Raw genomic sequence first — 6,000 nt, forward strand, 5'->3', positions numbered from 1 at the left:
GTACTTCTTGTGGGAACCCTGCGGCAGACTGCCGGAGTGGCACAAGAAGGATAATGCGAGCCAAACCTCCTGCAGTGAGAATAAGAGAGCGAACTTCAGACTAAGTGGCTCATTAGATTCTTCTGAGATTCAAACCTGCTGTTTCCACAGCAGAGGAAGAGGAGCTGCTGGCATGCCTGAAACCAAGAAAAACGCCGCAAAGGATTTATAAGTTAACGAATCAATTTCAAATCACTCATCATTGAATAAATCTGATGTTCTCGAGACAACTGCTCGCAGACTTTGGAGTCGTCTCATTCGACCTGGGGGCGATGCTCGGGTGAAGAGAGACCCGGCTCTGTCAGCTGATCACTGCCGGATGGTGAGTTGGCTCTGATGATGGAGGAGGACGCCGGTCAGACCTGGCAGGCCTGATCTCCGGCTTTAACTGGAACAGTTCACAGTTGAATGTGAAGCAGCTGGAATGGCCACCTCTGGAAAAAAAAAAAAAAAAAAAGCCCCTTGGAAGAGTTTCCCCGGTCATCCCTGCCGAACAAAATAAACACAAAGTTTTGTTTTGACTTTACTAACTAATTGCAAGAAATTTTTCCATCCTCCTCCTAACTGGTACCTTTGTTTTCAGGAGATCCTTTAGATTATTTATAATTTCTTCACAATTTATGACTCTAGCTAAAAGATGCAGTTGCACACCTTTTTTTTATTTTTTGTTATATTTGATCTAAAATGTTGTTTTCCACTTGAATTGTTCAAAGTAGTTGTCAAAATATGTGTGTAAAATAGTTTTTGCCTCATTTTGTTACTGGTTTGTCTGGTTTTGAGAGCTGCATCCTTTTGAAACTTCATAGTTTATTTGGTTAATTTCAAGAGGTGACTTTAATTTTTTGAGTGATTTAAGCTGAGCTATTCTTAACGGCCTTTATAGTTTATTTTTTCATCCAGCGTTAATTATTTTCAATGTTTTTGTTTTTTTTCTTGTCAGTTGTTGTTTATCTCTACACAGATGTTTCCTTTCTACCTACATACCTGTTCCCACTCTTGATTGCTCGGTTGTCTTCCTGGCATGTGTATGTATCTGCAAGGCCATTGTTTTTGCGTGTGCTGATGATGGCTTCATGCGGAAAAGGGAACTGTTTTTTTTTTTTTTGTCCATATTGCATCCAAAGATTGATCCACAGTGAGAATGATTCCTGGGATTTCTGATGTCATCTATAAACTATTCAGCCATCATCACATCCTGAGATCTGAAGCTGTGTGCGCTGATGTAAATGGATGTAAATGTCTATGCATTTACATCCATTGACATCTATGGATGTAAATGCAGAGGTGAAAGTAAGGGGGTACGGTAGGGTACTGCGTACCCCTAAAAGAAAAACAGCAAGCAGAAAAAGAGAAGGCAAAATATCTATTTTTCTTGAGAAAAACGCATGTTTAGGGGAAATAAGAAAGAAAATGTATACATTACTTGACAAAAACTCATGTGTAAGGAAAAGTAAAAACTAAATATATATATTTATGCTTTTGTTTCTTATAAAATATTTATTTATTTATTCATTTTTTGTCATAAACTAATTTCACCTCTGTGTAAATGTTTATAAAATTCAACTCTTCAAAGGAACTGTAACAGAGGTGTCCAAACGTTTTGTAATCATGTCCAAAATTGTCAGGTTAAATTTTTTTTTGGGGGGGCAGGAGTGTAATTTCCAAAAACCACAAAAAATATATTATGACCTGTTTTACCTGCTCAGGAATAAACTAAGCATACATTAATTAAGTAGAATGGTTTTGTTTTCTGTAGGAAAGGGATGTGGAAATTGTTGATCCAAAATGTTAAAATTATTTTGCATGTTTGCCTTATTAAATGAAATGCATCCCAAGAATTTAAAAAACAACAAAAACTGAAAACTGCCTCACCGATAAGAGCAGGATTTGCATCCATTCTTTGGGCCATGCTTGGTGGATTTAGTCAAGTGTAATAAATTAGTTACAAGCAGATTTGGATGCACACCAAAATTTGCTTTGAGTAAAAATCCCTGAATAAATGTAATCCTTTTTTTCCACAAATTTAAGGAAAACGCATAAATCATGCTTATTAAAAGACAAAAAAAGATGCTTTGTACCTAACATTTTCTATCACAAGATGATTTTGATTTGCAGGTATTATTTCCCACTCTAAGTATTTTTCTGAACACACCAACCTGTGCTGGAAGGCCCGGACACAAAATCAGTCCCAGGGTCACACATGGATTACCCTGAACTTTAAGAACATGCCACTCTTGACTGAATTAAAAAAAAAAAAATCAAATGAGCAGCTTATGTAAAATTTCAACTCAGATAAGATGAGTTTCCACATAGCTGATCAGGCCTGTCAGAGGTCCTTGTGTGTAATCTCAGCCCGCCGCCTCCCAGACGCTGGCATCCTCTGGAGCAAATGAAACCAGAGTGTTTACGAAACGTCCTCTTGTCCCTCCAGTTGTGACATCAGAAGTAGCTTGAGAAACTCCGGTTTCTCAGGGCTGCATGCATACATGCACAGCTGCGTGCATTGTTGAAATATGGGCAGTGGTCAGGCTGCACATCCAGATAGTCTGCCCACACAAGTGCCAAACTGCTTGTACAATCGATATGTATGCAACCGTGCAAGAGTGTGCTACACGTATCTGTGTACTGGTCACAGTGGGTAAAGGACAGAGGGAGCTCTGTGTGTCCTGAGAGAGATATTGCCAGCAGATGTTTGAACAACATACATGCAGCCGGAAACATGTACATCACGCTGTGTGTTTGCTCACAAAACCAGATATTTACGCCGTATAAACAGACATGTTTTTCGTCACTTGTCTGACATTAAATCACCGTCTTTTAATTAGGATTACTAAAAGAGATTTATTTTGCTTGAAGCCTGATGGGACTGAGATGACTCTATACATTTTACTTGGTTCATATTCAGAAGTCTACATAAAGTTACTGCGCCTTTAGGTCAAATGTGCCAAACTAAAAGCCTGCAGCTCACATCTTGGACAGCTCAGCCGAATCAAATTGTTTTTATTTGTATAGTGCCAAATTACTTCAATGTTTAATATTATTTCGTTTTTAGAAGTTCTCATGGAATGGAGAGGAAGCCATAATATTTCAGCAGTTTGGTAACAGGTGGTTTCATCAAAAACATTTTGCGATGTCACTGGGACGCTTTGAGGACATTTGTGATGTTTATGTGGTGCGAAAAGAAAACGAGTTTGACACCACCGCTTTAGATAAATCAGGAAACCCAGATCATGACGACCATGATGATAATGACGATGTCCGAGCTTTGTAATCTTCTGATAATTCACATCAATTCAGTGCTCTGGATCAAGACCTGTGGATGTTTTTTTTAAGGCTAATCCTCAGACATGTTGCTTCTTTTTGAGACATCATGAGAAAATAAGAAGAAATCATAAAAACCTCTGAAAACTAAAGGAAGCAAAGCTTTCTCTACTTTTCTTTTAGTTTTACTAATTTGCTCTACTTTGTCTTAAATCCCAACAAAATACATAAAAATTTGTGGCTATATCATAACATTTGTGTGTGTGGATGTCAATTTCAACATGCTTCAAGGATAGCTGTGTGTGTGTGTGTGTGTGTGTGTTTGTCTTTGCTACATAGAGGGGACCAAAGCAAGACAGCACACTCACGGTGTGGGTACCAAATTTTTTGTGGGGACCAAAAACCTRGTCCCCACACCGTTTGCATTGAATTCAATGAAAAGAAGGTCAGGAGGATGCTCTGTCAAATTTTCAGACTAGTCCTCATAATTCACAAAAACCAACACTTTGTGTATAAGTGTGTATAAGGTAGTCACTCAGTATCGGCCTCTATTGGTGGGTTGTGGTACTGCAGGAACACACACACACACACACAATACACACTAATCTTACTTTAGTGACATTGAAGGGACTCATAAAAATCTACTTCAGCGGATTATTTTAAATGACTTGAAATAATTTTATTTACTATTTGTTGATTTATAACCTTCACATTTGNNNATTTAACAAAGCGTAATATGCTGCTCAATACTAGAATTTGACATATCTTGAGTGGCTACTCAATTTTCTTTTGTACCAAAGTGTAGATTTCATTGTGCATTGAGTCATAGTGGCTGTCAAAGCACTTTGAACCGGAAACTGTGCTACAGGTACTAAGAATGTAATAAAAACTAATTAGTGTGTATTTATGTCCCCACCCATTACTAAAAACCTGACAAGTCCCCAAGAGTCACCTTCTTATCATGTTTGGAACTCTAGTTAGTCTTATTGCAAATTTAAAGTGATATGTTTGTTCACTGCCCCTCTAGCATGCTACTTGATTTTTTGCAGAGCTGTGCTACTTTCAGAAAGGGAGGTTCCCAGAAAGCATGGTCTTGTCTTTAGTCCCCAGTAGGGCATATAAACAAGGCTAGGTGTGTGTGTGTGTGTGTGTGTGTGTGTGTATTTTTTCTCTTTGTTTAGTTTGGATGTTTACCAACCAGTGTTTCTGTGTGTGTGTATATGTCTGAGCTGTTTCCCGTGTCCTGTGAGTCGTTTTTCCACCTGAAAATCTGGTTTATTTACTGCAAAGTGTTGACAAGTGAGATCATTAAAAAAAAAGAAAAATGACTCTGACCCATGCAACCCATGCACTCCCACTAAACTTCATGCAACAAGTAGCTCAGTAGTTAAACTGCCGGCACAAGTGTCTCCTAAAACGACTTCATACGAGCCGGGAATAAAAGACTGAAATACGGCGATGTTCTCTCATAGCCTTTGTTCAACTTATTTTACAGCCTTATTGAGTCTTTAGTGAGGGGCTTGTGAACTCCTGCTGTGCAGACACTCTTTCTTTTCTATCCCACAGAGGGACTTTTTCTCTCTTTGAACGAGCCACTGGAAAGAAGGACCGTGTTTGCTGCTAATTGGAGCAAACACTGGAAATGCAACCTCAACACCTCCTCGCTTGAAGGTCTTTTTCGTTTTCTGTTGTGTCCTGGAAGATATGCAGACAGAAATGAAGGTGGAGACGCCCAGATAAAGAGGAACGCAGTGTCAAGAGTCCCAACAGGAGAATAAAAACAGAGCATGGCCTTGCACATGCAGCACGGTGTTTTACGTCAAGCACGCAAGTTAGATATCACATTTTTTTTTGTGTGTGTGTGAATTCACCCCGCTACAATACTGACATGGGCTGACAGAGAAAAAATAAAAAAGGGGGAGCGAGTTGGAAGTTTATCTTTTGCTGCATGTGAAGGAGAGAGGCTTTGCCATTCAGAAGAAAGCTGGATGGATGGAGCAGCATTTAAGACACAGTGACACACTCCATGTGTGACGAAGAAAACAAATCAACCCTCATCGTTCTGAGAAACCCGTTTTTAGTTTCTCCCAGAATCATCTCTTCAAAATAGCTGTTTGCTCCAAGCCGCGATTGTTTGGCAGCAGGTTCGTCAACACAGGTTCACTAAGTTTACATCTCACATTAAAAACGTATAACTTAACTTAACTACGTTGTCACAAAGACTTCAGCCGCACCTGCATCTTCACCTTCACCTTCAGAGCTCGAGTGTCTCCAGGGAGCATTTTAACATCCTGTAAACACATGGAAACCCTGCAGGCATGAGAGAGGCAACAAAGAGACACATGTAAAATATTTATTGCTAATTTAAATATTTGCAACTAGATCTGAAACTCTCGGCACAAGCCAACATAGTATTTATGGGGTTTGGATGCGCGGCTCGCATCGGGTAAGCAGCAGATTCAGACAGTCAGATTGTGCAGATGGGGTAAATGTGAAACAAATGGGCTCTCTTTGGGTTTGTGAGCGTCTCGTGACAAAAGCAGCAACAGGAAAGCGAAGGCAATCTGTGTTTTTTCCCGTCAGGATCCTTTTGATTTCCTTCAAGGAAGAGCAAACTGAGTGATTTGTGAGCTTAAAAAAAAAAACAAAAAAAAAAACAAAGCTGTCTTTGCTGGCCTCTGACTCCCTCGCTATCTCTGA

This window comes from Poecilia reticulata, linkage group LG4 (assembly GCF_000633615.1).
Source record: "Poecilia reticulata strain Guanapo linkage group LG4, Guppy_female_1.0+MT, whole genome shotgun sequence".
Classification (NCBI taxonomy): Eukaryota; Metazoa; Chordata; class Actinopteri; order Cyprinodontiformes; family Poeciliidae; genus Poecilia; species Poecilia reticulata.